Source organism: Epinephelus lanceolatus, chromosome 6 (assembly GCF_041903045.1).
Source record: "Epinephelus lanceolatus isolate andai-2023 chromosome 6, ASM4190304v1, whole genome shotgun sequence".
In the NCBI taxonomy this organism is placed as follows: domain Eukaryota; kingdom Metazoa; phylum Chordata; class Actinopteri; order Perciformes; family Serranidae; genus Epinephelus; species Epinephelus lanceolatus.
In genome coordinates this window covers 25849272-25866648 of record NC_135739.1, presented here as the reverse complement: position 1 = coordinate 25866648, position 17377 = coordinate 25849272, and the positions used below count along the sequence as shown (strand labels likewise).

General features: G+C 44.0%; 1 long non-coding RNA gene across 1 annotated transcript; it reads left to right on the top strand.

Moving 5' to 3' along the window:
• The first annotated feature begins 10285 nt into the window (after window positions 1-10285).
• LOC117254506 (uncharacterized) lies at window positions 10286-11381 on the top strand. Its single transcript, XR_004501471.2, has 3 exons — window positions 10286-10394; window positions 10480-10544; window positions 10965-11381. It is a non-coding gene; the product is annotated as an uncharacterized LOC117254506 (long non-coding RNA).
• Window positions 11382-17377: the final 5996 nt, after the last annotated feature.

The following is a 17377-nucleotide window of genomic DNA, read 5'->3' as shown; positions in this document are numbered from 1 at the left end:
AGCGCAGTCTGTTCTTGACAAGTCCAAGTTTTGAAAAGGAGCGCTCTCCAGAGGCGTTGGTTACAGGCAGAGTTAAATAAATTCTTAAGGCTATATCCATGTTTGGAAAAACTGATGACAAGTCCATCTTCTAAATTAGCTGAAGGAAGCCCCGCACACATATAGTTTCTTTTGTTCTGATGAATTCTCTGAACTGCTCTATTTCATCAACAAAGTCCTCTTGTATATCTGAATGATTTCTTTCTGAAGCTCTGCAGCCGCTGAACGAAGTTCTTGAGATGAGAGGATGTGAATTTTATTCAGAAATCCAAAGATGCTACTCAGTGCATTATAAGATTCATACCTCCGGTCCAGTTCAGCTACAAATTTATCAATGATCACATTGAAAACATCCACTTTGAATTTTTGTTGCCCGGTCATTGTTATTGACTCCGCTTGGGCCGGGGATGACTCCGCCGCGGCCGGGGATGACTCCGCTCTGGCCGGGGATGACTCCGCCCCGGCCAGGGACGAGGCAGGTGGTGCTAGGGGTGAGGCGGCTTGTGATTCTGAGGCTCCAGGCTCCACGTCGTTGTCTAGTGTGGGACCACATGTAAATCAGTCGACATGCTGACTTATAACTGCATTTTCTAATGATAGTTTCTTAGGGTTAGCCTAGCCTAGCCTAGCCTAGCCTGCTACCTAACCTGTGGCAGCCGATGTGCCCGCCGGCTCCTGCGTCGCTGACGTTTGGGGGCCGTTGCTCTCATCATCTGTGCTTGCAGCTTTGAAATATCCCGTGAGCTTGGGGACTTTTGTTAACAGCTTTTCGGTTTCTTTCCCGACATTTTGTTTTTCTTATTTCTTTTTCTTTTCTCACATTCTTCCACTTCGGCAGAGTTCAAAGACCACACAAGGCCACAGAAGCCCACTCATTCATTGGACAGGTACATGACAACCATAATCATTAACCAATCACAGTGGTTTAGATTTATTCGATGAGGGAGGGGCCCATCTCTCACTCACATACACAGACAGAGCAAAATGTGCACAACTTGTTTTTCACCCGTTTTTTTTTTTTTTTTTTTTTTCAAGCCTTGCAGTGGGCCCCCTACATCACTGGGCCCCGGGACTTGAGCCCCGGTAAGCCTGTGCATTAATACGGGCTTGCGCAGGACAGAGAGGAAGGAAAGCCCCACCCCTTTTTGTAGCTGCGGTGCCAAATGAAAGACAGGGAGGGAGTGGTGACAGCCAAACAGGTAACTCCAGTGGAGAGATGCAAGGGAGGAAATGTGTCTTTTAATTTTGTCATGTATTGCAAATTTTCACAATGAATAGAACAATAAAATGCATTGTAATTGGTGTGCAAGGTTTCTGTGCATAATGTTTTTTTTTTTTTTGGATGATGGATTAAAAAAATGCATTAGAAAAAAAAACGACTCAGTGTGCAAAGGCCTTAAGGAGGTAGGTTTTAGTGTTGGATGGGTCAACAAACACAGGACTTTCCCCAGGAGATCAATGTTTGGGATCATGTAAAACCAAATGAACTTTGAGTTATGTTAAGGTATGTTGTCACCATGTTTCTTTTCCTAAACCTAACCTATGTAACTTTATGATAAGTGCGTAATGTCATTTGTGGTGCGCTAATTTGTTAGATATCATACAAACCATTGTATGAAGACATCGAATAGAATTCACAGTTTTTTATTAAGACGAAGCCGATGTTTGCTTAACCAACTTGCTGCACTTGCATTTCTCATCTCTCTTGCAGCTGGAGTATCCTTTCAAAAACTTTTCACGCCACAGTTCACAACACTTGGTGAGCAGGATTATTTTGTATTGTATATTGTAATCTGAACTCCCAACTCCTACAGTAGGCCACAGTATGGTGAGTGTTGTCTAGTTTACTATCACTAGTTACGACAGCAAAGGTCAAAGCCACAACACGCTGACACTTCTTTGAAAGGAGAGCAGAACACTGTGACTTGGGAACACAAAGTTTTTCTTTTGATGAGAGCAAATAAGATTTGTAGAAAACATGTCTTGAGAAACCTGCACACATCACAACTCAGCTGACTTTAGCGCAGTATGCTGATTCTCTCTCTATCTCTAAGAGTCAAGCACACTGTTATGCATATTTCCATAATAATCATCTCAATTAACTGAATTGTAAGTAGTTTCTGCTGGAGTCCAATTAGATTTGATGTTTGAGGGGAATACAAAGGGCACTGAGGACTTTGTATGATGTATTATTGAATGGAAATTAATGGCAGCTTGTTTTGTCAGCTGTTACTGGCTATCTCTCCCACCATCTGTTGTCTTTTACAGAAAGAAGAAGGACCTCTATTTCTCTCCCTTCTCTTTGTATTTCTCTCAGTCTGTCAAAAGAACAGATTGAGATTGAGAGTCTTTGTACAAGGCTCGTGGATTCGCTTCTTTAGAAAAGGCTTCATGTGCAACGACCACACTGTGTTGTGAAATGCCATCAGAAGTATCAGAAGGGAGGGTTTCAACTTGTAACCCACAGCTTTCTCTTTCCAAGTGAGGGTCTGTATTGATCTCTAACAACAATGCTTTGACTGATAAACAGTTTAAGAGGGAAAAAATATTTTCCAGGATGGATTTTCATCTGTTTTTTTCCATTTGTGTCCAGTTTCACAATACAATTTATATATTTATTTATTGGCTGCTCAGATTCCACTGTGGACTAGCCAAAGTCCTGAACTGACCTGCATGCACAAAAGAACAACAAAGATATTGCACGCAGCCTTGCTGTCCCTCAGAAATAAACAAGGAGGCTACCAAAGTCAGTGTTTACAGTTAAAAAAAACAACAACAAACAAAACCCATCAGACCTGTGTCTGATTTAGGACCACATATGAAAGTGGTCAAAATTAGAATTGAAAAGACTCCCTGTGATTTGTGCAGTCTGAACAGTCATATTCAGCCACCAAACACTTTCCGTATAGTATCTTTGGAACCAAAAGTAACCCTTCAGACATGGTACCTAGACCCGAGGTGCGCTTAGCATTTCCACCGCAAACAGTACCGTTTCATGTGGGTAAGGTTATTGTCACTCACTGCTCTGTCCAGCACTCACTGTACTTCCTCCTTTATCAATCTGCACCTTGTTTATTGTCCACAGAACAGGGTTACAGGCTGACATTTTCAGAACAAAATAGAACAGGCTGCAGTGAGAGTCTCTCTCCATGGGATATTTAAAAATAATAGGTTTGTGCATTTAATCCTTTTCAGGCAAGGTCAGGGGTTTAGTGTTGCTGGAGCCCACAGGAATGACGCTAAATTTTTTAACACTTTAAGATCTACTCATTACTTAAAGTCTGTGTCATCCAAGTGAGACGATAGAAAGTAAAGTGATGGTCGAAGTTTTCACAGTGAAATTTAAGGTGTGCTGATGGATTCAAGTTGTCAGCTCATGAACTGAGGAACATTACAAGTTAACGTTCCACCTTAAAAGTCGCCGGCACTCGACCCAGTAAATTAAGTTATTTTTTCTCCAACTCCGGCTGCTGCAAGAGCAAGCAAAACATTGTTTTATTTTATAGTTACAGTTTACTAATATATGTGAAACTCTCCACCGTATGAACAGTGGTTACATAAGCTTTAAAACCAGCCCTGAGCAGAGTGACCATCCGCTATTGACCAATCAACAAACTGCAGTGTTCACAACTCCACCTTTTACTACCAGATCTGTGTGCTAGGTACCCCAACAGAGGGGGGACCAAAAATGGGGACCGTACGGAATGGTTCCATTGGTACCATCCACAACTTTTCACAGTGGAAATGGAAAAAAAGCGCAACAAACTGAACTGAACTGAACCATAGTGCTTAGTGGAAACAGGGCTTTAGCGTGCATTCACACCTGTAGTCTGGTTCATTTGGCCCAGACCAGGGGGAAAATTATACATTGTAACACTGACAGGTAAATGATTGGGCAGTTTTGGTGACTGTCATCTTGTATCATGGACCGACGTGGGGAAATCAAATTGTGGTGAGTGACAGACGTTTAGCAGGACTGACATGCCTCTGATGTGTATGTTGTTTTATGTCACAACCATTTCACGGAGTACTAACCGACTGAAAGGATCATTAGTGGGCTATTGTTAGACTGCCACTAATTGGCATGATATGGAAAATGACTAACATAGAAACAAGGTGAAAAGGAGCTGTCTTGTACAGTAATGATGCAGGGCTTACTACGTATTGCTCTCACTTATTTCTTAATGAACTTAATGAACTGACAAAGAACACGGAGTCGAATACAATCATGGCAGCTAACAGCTTTAACAGCCCTCACTGATGTTCATATGTGTTACCATGACTACACACATGCATAAGCATTAATAGGTTATTTGCCTTATAAAGATCATTGGTTTGCTTTCACCACACAAATGAACCATACGAGTTTGGTTGTGATCGGACCGCGACCACCTCTTCCAGAAGGTCTCAGTCTGGTTGTTTTGGTGTGCACCCGAATGTGATTGCTTTGTTTACACCTGCCCATGAATCGCATTTAAGGGGCAACAACCCCGACTTCGATTCAACTGAACCAAACAGCTCAGGTTAGAAAACACCCTTAGAATGTATTCAACTTTTAAGCCTCTCACCTGAACTTAGAGTCTTGCCATGAAAAGCAGCCCTTGACCTCAGTAAAGCCATTCCCATCATGATCCCACCCACTCCTGGCTGTGACTCTGCAAGCACACATTGCTGTACAGAGGCAGCAGCCATTGCTCCACAAAAAGCCATTATTGAAAATTTGGCTCCCTTTCTCCACGTCCTCATTTTTATCTGCTCATTAATTTGCTGGCTTTCATTGCACATCAACTTTTAAATGAAACCGTAAGTGCTGACTTTAGTGGCCCTCCATGCTTACTTCCGCACAACAGCATGCTGTGTATAACGTCTTTGCTATTGTTCTTTTGTGCATGCTGGTCAGTTCAGGGCCATTACCAGTCCACACTGGAATCTGATATTGACTAAATCTAAAAAAATAATGTGAACGGCCAAAAAAAAAAAAAAAAAATCAAATGAGGCAATAATTACAATTTGAGCATGGCTTGCAGTGTGAACATAGCCTGAGGCACTGGTGGTATTTCATTGAGGTTAGGAAAAGATCATGGTGTAGTTTAATATATGAAAAAGCAGGATAGGTTTGAGATATGTTCATTTTTTGTTGCCTAGACCTAACCCCCGACTGGTCTCAGGATGCTGCCACATGGGTTTTGATAGACATGCTGCCAGTAACAGGAGTCAGACCTGTGACTGCCACCTGGTCAGAGACATCTGAATATCTGTATCTCTGATTTATTTAGTGATTCAAATAGGTTCAGTGTTTTGCTAATTGGTGGCTGCTCCACAATCAACCAAACAGAGCATTGCAAGCAAGTTTAATGATGACAATGTTATTTTGCTACGTAACTAAGTAGCTACCTCGCTAACGCCATGAAAAGTTGTGACAGAAAAATTTCAACAAAATGCATCAAGCAACAGAGCTGCACAGGTTGTTGTTAGTGGTCTGACCGAAGAAATTAAGTTTATATTAAATAAATTTAAAACAGCAAATGTGTTTCTTTCAAATGTGTCACTTTCTATTAACACAATGAGGAAATGTTGCTGATCAATGTATTTAGCAAGTCGCACACATCTTGAAACTGAACAAATCAGCAAAATATTCATTAATAAGGTATTTTAGTTATTACAAAAAATGTTCAGTGACAATGTATTTTATTTCTCTTCAGCCAAAATAGGCAATCTTGCAAAACATAATCCATTCATAACGACTACAACATTTTTTTTATTACCTTTTTTTATTAACACTTAAAGGAGAAGTGCGGTATTTTGCACTTTGAGACCCATTTCTGGGTTGTTTATGATGAAATAGAGTGGCTAAGACCAAAATTTTGACGATTGCTCCTTTTCGGAGAATTTGGCTTTCCCCTGCCGGGCTTAACAGTGCTGCCTATGGCCATGTGTGAACCTGTCCTAAAACCACCCTAAGCATTCGTTTTCAAAGTCATGAAACTCACCACGTGGTCAGTGATGTTCATTGATGTTCAGACATAAAAATCGTAGCAAACTGTGGTTTCCGTGATGATTTATTTGACATTTTGTCTAATCTATTGATTTTCTATAGGAAGCCTCATCGTCCGTTGTTAGTAATCTGCCACCAGAAACGGAAAGGGGGTTGTTTACGACAAGGTTGTAGTCACTGTAGTCTTTTAGTTCAGTGAAAGTGCCGGCCTGACAGTGCTGTGTGCGCTCCTGGAGGAAGAACGAGAATGAACAAAAAAGTTTTGTAATAAGTTTAAACAACTGCACAATGGATTACTTGCTTGTAAACAACCTTCGCAGTACGATGCCTTTGAACACAACGCCAACCTTCTTCTTCTGCTTTTTTTCTGTGTCCCATTACATTGCAATGGTTTCCTGCCGGTTGGCGACACCCACGTAAAGGAGCATTATTGCCATCAAGTGGGCTGGAGTGTATAACGCTCCAGGGTCAAACAAACAATCAAGTGTAAGTTTACACACGGGTGTGAGGCAGCTGGAAAAATAGTCCCACAATCGAGATGAATAGCGAAAACACAGATGGAAACCACAGTTTGCTACGATTTTTATGTCAAAATATCAACGAACACCACTGACCACTCGGTGAGTTTCATGGCTTTGAAAACTAACGTTTAGGGTGGTTTTAGGACAGGTTTGCACATGGCCATAAGCAGCAGTTTTAAGCCAGGCAGGGGAAAGCCACATTCTCCGAAAAAGGAGCAATCATCAAAACTTTGGTCTTTACCACTCTATTTCATCATAAACAACCCAGAAATGGGGATCAAAGTGCAAAATACCGGACTTCTCCTTTAAGTGAAATAAAAATCTCTCCCTATCATTAACCAAGTTGCTAACACAGGAGTCTGAATGCTTACCTGGGGGATCAAGTGTTAAGACCCTCCACATTGTATGCCCACCGCCCTGGCCAACCACCCCTTCACAAAGCCGATGCGGCACATGAATGTAGCGGTCTGTTTCCTGAAAGAAACAACTCTGAAAATAATCCAGGCAGTGATTATGCTTTCCACAACAACCTGATTAAAGAAGCAGTTTAGTAACATACAGAAGTAATTTCTAGGAGACAGGGTTGCTGACACAAATAACAGCTGTGTAGTCAGCATTATTTCTTCGATGGACGTAATATATGTTAATTGCTCCAAGCAATCGCTACTGCAGCTTCCTGAAAATAATGTCGGCAAAACTGATAACCTGACCTACCACTGCAGTCTGATTATACTGTGATCCATCCTCTCCAGAACAGTCTGAACATGATACCATTGCTCCATGAGTACAAAACAGGCGACCTTGATATTTTTTCATGATCCCTTCAAGCTCTCACTTTCCTCATCTACCTGCTTTGACGAAAAACACTACTCACAGTGGCTAACCTGTAGAAATCAACCACAGCGTGTTATAAAAGCTACCTTAAACCATAGACCATGGTGGAGGGAATTGATTTTTTTTTTACTGGTCTCCAGCTCCAGCAGTCATGGCATTGTTCCACAAAAAAGGGGCCTGCTGGGATTTGAAGAGAAGCAAAGAGTAGAGAGAAAATACCATGGATTTGAATACTTGATAATCAAATTAAGTTACCCAGAGTGCCATGGAACACCTGCACGGTGCTGATAAGACAAAGAACAGAGGGGAAACAGGGGAAAGAATAATCACAAGAGAAAGGAAACCCATAAAAGCCCAAAAAGGTGGGGGATAAGCAATGAATAATGTAATGAACTTGTAACAGCTCAAAAATGATCTCTTTCTCTTTTCTTCTCTTGTTTCCTCCATCTCCCTTTCTTCTCTTTTTCTTTGTCTTTTTTTTTTGCTCTCAATGCTTCTTTCCTCCTGAACTCATTATATGTAATATCACAGGAGACCAGTCTTCAAAAGGATTTAACACCGAACAAAATTAATGCTACTTCCTCAGTAGCCAGTCACTACCAGGCCACTGAGTAGGAGTGAGACCCGTGATGGGCAAATTGAACTTCACTTTTAAGAATTTCCTGACAAAGCCACTGTTCATGATTACAACTCATAAGAAATTGTCCCTGTCTGCAGTTCAACACCGAACTGTTTCTCTCATCTGTGCACCAATGGGGTGATGGTACCTTAATGGTTAGAAAGCAATTTCCTTGATCCTATCAGGCTTTCTTAAAATGAAAATTGTGAGATGAAAGTGACAACTGATTTTGCTCTTCCACACCTCTAAAATCCTCTTCCACACACTTAAGAACATGGACATATACATACACTCGCTGATGGAGTAGTTGGAGCCTTTTAGCTCTTTGCCCCTTGACATGATGGCAGACTTCATCTTTGAGTCAACGACTTTAGCCACAATGGGACGGGGTCTCCTCTGTTGGTCAGTTTTGATCCTCCCGAGGCGATGCACCCTGGAGAAGCGAACAGCTCCGGCGTCCTCAGGCTTCATTTTCAAGTCGTTGACAAGGAATGACCTAAGAAGTTCTTCTGATTTCTGGTGAGTTTCGTTTTTTTTTTCTGCAAGTCCGTGTATAATGATGTTATCCCTCATACTTCAGCACTGCAGATCAAGAATGGAATTTGCCATGTTGATTTTGTCTTTTTGGAGTTCGGCTGTCAAATGTTTGAGGTTGTTTACTTCGGTCCGAAGTGACGCATTGTCGGCCTTTAGCACCTCGATGAGTGAGTTGTTAAACTCCACAGAGTGCTTTAGTTCTTTGACATCTGTTGTCAGTTGCTCGAGTAAATCAAGCTTCTTGAGTTGTAGTTTTATAGATGTTATAGACTCACTGATGTCACAGGATTCCATTTCGCTTGAGCTCGGCTTAGCTCGGGTGTTTTTGGCCTCAGATTTGTTGTTAGGCATAACGCTTTTGTGGTAAAATGCGTCAATGTAGGCTTCCAAATCCTCTATCGGTTCATCAACAGGCGAATCCAGTTTGATTTAGGTTCTGATCACTGCTCAAACTAGATGTGATGGCATAATTGGGAGGTTTTTTGGCACGGAGCATGGCTCAGCACTTCGTGTGGTTGGCCATCTTTTAAATGTGTGATGGACAAAGTGATGGATTGTTGGACTATTGTGCACATAGCGATGACTTTCTGGACACTTATAATCGGCCTACTTTCATTCATTCATTCATTTTCCGTAACCACCTATCATGTTGGGGGTCACGGGGGGGCTGGAGCTTATCCCAGCTGACATTGGGCGAGAAGTAGGGTACACCCTGGACAGGTCACCAGACTATCACAGGGCTGACACATAGAGACAGACAGCCATTCACACTCACATTCACACCTATGGCCATTTTAGAGTCACCAATTAACCTGCATGTCTTTGGACTGTGGGAGGAAGCTGGAGTAACCAGAGAAAACCCATGCTGACACGGGGAAAACATGCAAAATCTGCACACAAGGGGTCCCTCACCCCAAGGTTCAAGAAGAAGAACCTTAGCATTAGCATTTTTGTCTCACAGCAAGAAGTCTCTTGCTGTGAGACAAAAATGCTAACCACTGCACCAAGGTGCCACCCACTTTCATCCAGTGCCTAATTCCTAGTGAAAATTTATCACAATAAAATGTGAATTAATATGCCTGTAAATTCACTTCCGTTATGCAAATATTACCCAGCCAACATTATGTGACGCCCATGTGGGTAGTAAATGGACTGAACAATGGGCACTATCGGATTGCCCTTGGGTTCCATATTGGCCCCATGCCAGTTGCCCACATGGGTGGATTTACCCAAGTTGGCCCCACATGTGTTATGCTAGGACTTCCTGAGTACCAAGTGGGTATGGGCCTTAAATGGGTATCTCTGGAGCCCACTTTGGTAAACCTACCCATGCAGGCAATTGGTTTGGAGCCAATATGGACCCCATGGACAATCCCATTTAGGGCCCATTTTAAGCCCATTAACTACCAACATGGTCCCCACAAACAAATGTTGGTTGGGTAGGAGTTGGGTACATTGGAGTAAACAATTAGTGGTGCAAAATATCCAGTCCAGTGCCATCAAACCGCTGCAGAAGCAGATGCTACATGATGACAGAATTAAAAGAGCGTCTTTCAAACCTTGATTGGTGAAAAACAACGAAGAAAAACTAATGCATTCATGTTTATTTAAACTTAGTGTAACCCACATAGAAAATGCGCTTATGGTGGATAAATGTAACAAATATTTATTTCCTACATTCTCCCGTGTCCTTAAACGCACCCTTGAGTCACGTAGTTACGTGCGCACGCACGCTGAGCACCTTACGAGCCTGTTAGCCAATCGCGTTCCTGTAGTCCTCTTCAATTGTGTGTCCTGCTCGGTTGGCAGACAGGCAAGGGGAGATGGGCTGCAGGGACGGCTGCAACAGGTACGCGACTCGTTTACACGCTGTTTCTCACATAATAATATATCGTGTGCACTTCTAACTCCAGCTATGCGTTGTACACTTTTAGAAGTTTGATACCAACCGCGTGCTGATGCTGGGTACCCACTGTGTGACTGTCTAGGAGTGGAATTGGTGAGTCTGCTTGGTCTAGTTTCATTTTGCTACACGCCGTTAGCATTAGCATACTGTTAGCTGCGCCCATATGCCTGTACTTAATGGTGGAGCATTGTTATGCTAATGTAGCGGTGTTATCGGCTTTTGTAGCCCACTCTGCTTCTTGTTTAAAGCATTTACAAGCTATTTAAGGTTACGGTGACTGAATGGTTACACTGTGTATTTTTTTTGGTTTATGCATCGCCAGCCGAAGCACTTTAAAGCCAACGCTTGTTGTATATTGTATGTTTATTATTACTGGTTGAATGTAATGATTTACTGTTGATATTTAATTGTGTATGCACTGAGAACTGAGAACAAAATAACCAAACTAGCTAGTATTAATGATCTATTGTTAAATAATTTTACTCATGGTTGGTCCTGTTTAATTAAACACAGGCCAGGTGTGCCCTGCTTGGTGCCACCACCCGATGGCGAGCTAAGCCCAAGAAGGAGCCTGGAACACCATCCTCACACAGCAACAGCACTCCTGTGGTTCGGTAGGGGCTGCTGCAGCCAGTCCACTCTTTTTTTGTTTTCTGTTTTCCCCTCATTTGCAATCCGCTTATGAACTCTGTTTTGCGCGCCCATGGACAATTATAATACCAATGAACATTCTGAATGAACTATGGACAATCAATCAATCTACCAATCTCTACGGCGGACTGTGATTTATCACCAGTGAGGTGATTGGGTGGAGTACAGGTACTCCAGGTGTTTTCCTGGACTAGGACTGTTGCATTTCTTTTGCTGTTGCTATTGTGAAACTGTAAACTGAACTGTTTATTTGTGGTCAGAACGAATGGTTAAAACAAAGTGCACTTTTCCTCTTCAAGCTTCTCTAATAATTTCAAATCAAGCTTGAACAAAGTCATATCTGCAGATTGTAAATATTTTGGGGCTACTGTTTGAATTCACTTTTTTTTCCCACTGTTAATAATAAGGCACTGGCCACTAAACCATAAATATTTGTCTGTGTTGTCTTTATACTGCCACACGCACCTCCCAGAGCCGAACCTTAGCATTTTCTGATCTAGTCCAATCCAATTACTTTATAAAATTAATAAACTCATACTCTTCTTATCGAGCATTACTACATGTACTTGCTACATAATTTGTGGCGAGCTAGCCAGGAGGTCGTGGTTCAGTATAAATACAATTTTACTCATTCAGTATCACCAATCCACTCTCAAACATGGACTTGTTGGAGTCACTAGGTATCAAAATACCAAACGCGGTCTTGGTCAGTGGCGTTCCAGAATATAATGTAGATGAAATAGAAGATTTCCTCCTACAGTACGGTGCCATCGAGCGTTCTCTACCGATAAACTCACCGGAGTCTGATTTCCACAACATGTGGGTCATTGAGTTTAAAACCGGGTCAGCTTTTGATTTATTGGGTCCAATTCTGCCATATACATTTAAGCCTGAAGATAATGAATATTGTGTTCAAGACTTGTCTAAAGTTTATTCGGCTAATGTTGGTTGCTCAAAGACTAAGACTTATTTAGCTGACTTAAAACAAGTAGCAAAACTGTCTGGTCAAGATTTTGCTGAAGTTTTACAAGAACTGATGTCCCAAATAAATGAAGCTGCTACAGAACTCCGCCCTGGTAAAATTGAGAGCCCCAAGGAGGAACCTGTCATGCCACTGGAAAACAAAATGGCTGCTCCCATTCCAGCACAAAACAAAATGGATGCCACTCCTGCTCCACCAACTCACAATCTGGCTGCTGGTTCTGCTGCAGTTGGCACACGTCCTGCTGGTACTCCACATTCAATCAACATATCTGCTTCTGATTTGAATCCACCTGGAGTACAGAGGTATGTTGTGGAACACATAGTGAAGAGTGATGACATTAACATGCGTTCATCTCACAGGTTGCATATGTTTTCGGGGAGAACACCACGCCCACAGCATGAGGTGGACTATGATACATGGCGCTCTGGTGTGGACCTCATCTTAAAGGACCCAGCCATTTCTGAACTACAAAGATCCAGACACATTCTCGACAGCCTTCTTCCACCTGCGGCTGACATTGTAAAGCACCTCAGCCCAGACCTTCCTGCAGAGACATACATCCAACATCTGGATTCAGCATTTGGAACTGTGCAGGACGGAGAGGAGCTTTATGTGAAGTTCATGGACACGCTTCAAGATTCGGGTGAGAAACCGTCTGCTTATTTACAGAGACTGCAAGTAGCCCTGAGTCTGGCTGTCAAGCGGGGAGGAGTGAAGCCAAGTGAAGTGAACCGGCACCTACTCAGCCAGTTCTGCCGGGGATGCTGGGATAACACCCTCTTATCTGAGCTCCAGCTAAAGCAGAGAAAAGCAAGCCCACCTTCATTTGCTGAACTGTTGCTGCTTTTAAGAACTGAAGAAGATCGTGAAGCGAGCAAAACTCTGAGAATGAAGCAACATCTTGGAACATCTAAACAGAGAGTTGCAGCTCAAGCTCAGTTCGCCATAGAAGAGGAGAAAGGAGTTGCTGCTACCCTGTCTGCTCTCACAAAGCAAGTGGCTGATATTCAAAAGCAATTGGCTGCTCTAACGGCCTCGCAGTCTCACCGGTCCAGTGCTCCTGTCCCAAAGCCTCACCAGAGACAAAGGACAACTCCAAGTGTGAACGCACCGCCCTCCAATCCAAAGCCTGGGTTCTGTTTTCGTTGTGGGGAGGACGGACACATCAGGCCACAGTGCGAGAATAGACCTAACCCAGCACTCGTTGATGCAAAACGGAAACAATTCAGTGAGAAGAAACAAAAGTGGCAGAAACGCAATCCAGCTTCTAATGGACATTTAAACTAGATTCAGTTCCTGTAGTGGGACATACAGGAACTGCGCGGGACCCACACTGTCCCTCAAGGTACAAGAAGACAGTTCACTGCGCAGACCAACAGACCCATCCGGGGCCAACCACAAAGCTGCCTCATGGGCTTATCGGATCCAGATGCACAGCAGAAGTGGACATTGCTGGTCACACATACCAATGTCTCTTTGACACAGGATCACAGGTCACCACCATACCTGTGTCCTTTTACAATACACACCTTCAGAAGCAACCAATTCAACCACTCAATGATCTACTGCAAGTTGAAGGTGCTGCTGGTCAAACAGTCCCATATCTTGGCTATGTTGAGATCTCTATCAAGTTTCCCAGAGACTTTGTTGCTGAAGAATATGAAATATCTACACTGGCTTTAGTTGTTCCAGACGCACACCCCGATGTTTCAGCAACAGTTTTAATTGGAATGAACACTCTAGAACCACTGTACGAGCAGTATCTTGGCGAACACCCGACATTCCAGCCCAGTGCCCATGGGTACAGAGCCATGTTGAAAACGTTACAGCTGTCACATCAGCAGAAGGACAATGGCAACACAGGAGTTGTGCGACTTCTAAGCAAGGCTCCAGTGCGTGTTCCGGCTGGCCGCACGATCGTCATCGAGGGTTTTGCAAAAGTCACCTCTCCATCGTCCAGCCAGAGTGTTCTCCTACAACATCCTGCTTCCACTCTGCCCGGTGGTCTGTGTGTCAGCAGTTGTCTCATCACTCTTCCGGCTCTTCCTCCATACAAAGTTCCCGTGGTCATCACCAACGAATCCGAGCAAGACACATTCATTCCACCCTTCAGTGTCATTGCGGATCTCGAGACATACCATTGCATCCTGTCTGAACACCAAGTGACCCATCTTCCAGCTGAGAAACCACCATCCAGCCTGAACATCAACTTTGGTGAGTCTCCACTGTCACCTGAATGGAAGAAGAGAATCACAGAAAGGTTGAATAACATCTCGGAGGTCTTTTCCCACCATGACTTGGATTTTGGTTGCACAACGGCTGTGAAACATTACATCCCACTCCACGACAATACACCGTTCAAACTACGCGCCCGGCCAATCCATCCGCAGGACTATGAAGCTGTTCGCCGTCACCTGCGTGAGCTTCTGGAAGCCGGAGTTATAAGGGAATCATCATCACCCTTTGCGTCTCCTGTTGTTGTGGTGAGGAAGAAAAATGGTGAAGTCCGATTGTGCATCGACTACCGCAAACTAAACCTCCAGACAATTAAGGATGCATACCCCTTACCCAACCTGGAAGAATCGTTCTCAGCCCTCGCTGGTTCCAAATGGTTTTCAGTACTTGATCTGAAGTCCGGTTATTACCAGATCCAGATGGGTGAAGAAGATAAACCCAAGACAGCCTTTGTCACTCCACTCGGCTTCTGGGAGTTTAACCAGATGCCCCAAGGTGTTACCAATGCACCTAGCACATTTCAGCGCTTGATGGAACGCTGTATGGGGGACCTCCATCTGAAGGAGGTGCTGGTGTTCCTTGATGATTTGATCATTTTTTCTGATACCTTGGAGGAACACGAACAAAGGGTGCTGAGAGTCCTGAACCGGTTGAGAGAGTACGGGCTGAAACTGTCATCAGAGAAATTCCGATTCTTCCAAACATCTGTCCGCTACTTGGGCCACACTGTCTCAGAAAAAGGAGTTCAAACAGACCCAGAAAAGATAGAAACCATCAAAACCTGGCCGATTCCACAAACACTTAAACAGCTGAGATCTTTTCTGGGCTTCGCAGGGTATTACCGCCGTTTCATAAAGGACTACTCCATCATAGCCAAACCACTGAACGATCTGACTCGCGGATACGCACCTGCTCGCAAGTCAAAGAACTGGAAAACTCACAAGAAACCTACCTACAATCCGACCCCAAAACTTACCACTGCTCCAGTCCTTGGGTTTGCAGATCCATCTCGCCCATACATCCTCCACACTGATGCTAGCGTGATGGGACTCGGAGCAGCGTTATATCAGGAGCAAGAAGGAAAATTGAGAGTCATAGCCTATGCAAGCCGCGGGCTATCGCAGAGTGAGAGCCGTTACCCAGCCCATAAGCTGGAATTCCTTGCCCTCAAGTGGAGTGTCACGGAAAAATTCCAGGATTATTTGTATGGCGCTGACTTCACGGTGGTTACTGACAGCAACCCGCTGACGTACATCCTCACAACAGCTAAACTGGATGCTACAGGACATTGCTGGTTGGCTGCTCTATCCACATACTCATTCAAGCTGCTGTATCGGGCTGGTAAACAAAACCGTGATGCTGACGCTCTCTCGCGACGCCCTCACCCATGCTCCACTGAAGAAGCTCCCAAAGACCATGAACTTATCCATCAGTTCATTTCCCAACACGCTGCAGACTCTGATGCCATTCGAGAGGACATTGTGGAAGCTATCTGCCAAAATCATTTGGTCAAAGCTACACGGCCAGATGATGGAGGTCAGATTGGTTTCACATTCATTGAGTCCTTGTTGACCAAAGCTGACACTATTCCTGACAGCTACTGCTCCGAAAGCCTCCACCAGCTGCCAGTCATTCCTGCTCTGAACATCCAAGAAAAACAACACACAGATCCCTGTATTCGAGAGCTTATCCACCAGCTAGAGACGGGGGAGAAGATCCTGCCGACTGCAAGAGCTGAGCTCCCTGAATTTCCTCTCCTGCTCAGAGAATGGTCCAGGTTGGAACTGGTGGATGGAGTCTTGTACAGGAGGAGACGGGACAATGAGGATCTGTCATACCAGCTTGTTCTCCCAGAAGAACTGCGTCCCATGGTCTTAAAAAGCCTCCATGACGATATGGGCCACATGGGGATCGAACGTACACTTGATCTTGTCCGTACAAGATTCTATTGGCCCAAGATGGCAATGGATGTGGAGCAGAAGATCAAGACTTGTGGCCGCTGTGTGCGCCGGAAAGCCTTGCCCGAGAGAGCTGCACCGCTTGTTAGCATAAAAACCTCACGACCGCTTGAGCTCCTGTGCATGGATTTCCTGAGCCTTGAACCTGATTCCAGTAACACTCGTGACATCTTGGTTCTAACCGACCATTTCACCAAATTCGCTGTTGCCATTCCTACGCCCAATCAAAAGGCAAGAACTGTGGCAAAATGTCTGTGGGAAAACTTCATCGTTTACTATGGCATTCCAGAGCGAATTCACACCGACCAAGGACAAGATTTTGAGTCAAAGTTGATCAAGGAATTTTGTGAGGTTGCAGGCATCCAGAAGAGTCGCACAACACCATACCATCCGAGGGGAAACCCAGTGGAACGTTTCAATCGGACGTTGTTGGCAATGTTGGGAACTTTGGAGCAAAAACAGAAGACAAGATGGAAAGAACATGTTAAACCTTTGGTTCACGCTTACAACTGCACCAGGAACGAGGTCACAGGATTCATTCCGTATGAATTAATGTTTGGCAGAACACCTCGTTTACCTGTGGATCTAGCATTTGATCTCCCTTTGTGTAATGCCAAACACAAGAACCACTCTCAGTACATCAAATCTCTCAAATCAAGATTGGAAGGAAGCTTAAAAATTGCTTCGACCAATGCTTCCAAATCTGCTGAAAGGAACAAAGCCTGCTTTGATAACCGTGTGATACCATCAGCACTGGAACCAGGGGACCGGGTGCTAGTGAGGAATGTCCGTCTTCGTGGGAAACATAAACTTTCCGACAAATGGGAGGAAGAAGTTTATGTCGTTGTCCATCGAGCTGGAGATCTTCCGGTTTATAAAGTGAAACCTGAAAGCAGTGACGGACCTATGCGGACCCTGCACCGTGACCTCCTCCTTCCATGTGGTTTCCTCGTGGACAGTAATGAGAACTCACCCTCTGCAGAGCACTCACCTGTCCGCAGACCCAGAACTCGTCAGCAGAGCCAGAATCCAGATCATCCAGATCCTTCCACAGACTCTCCTGCTGAGGATGAAGATTCAGAGAGTTTGGTCTCTTT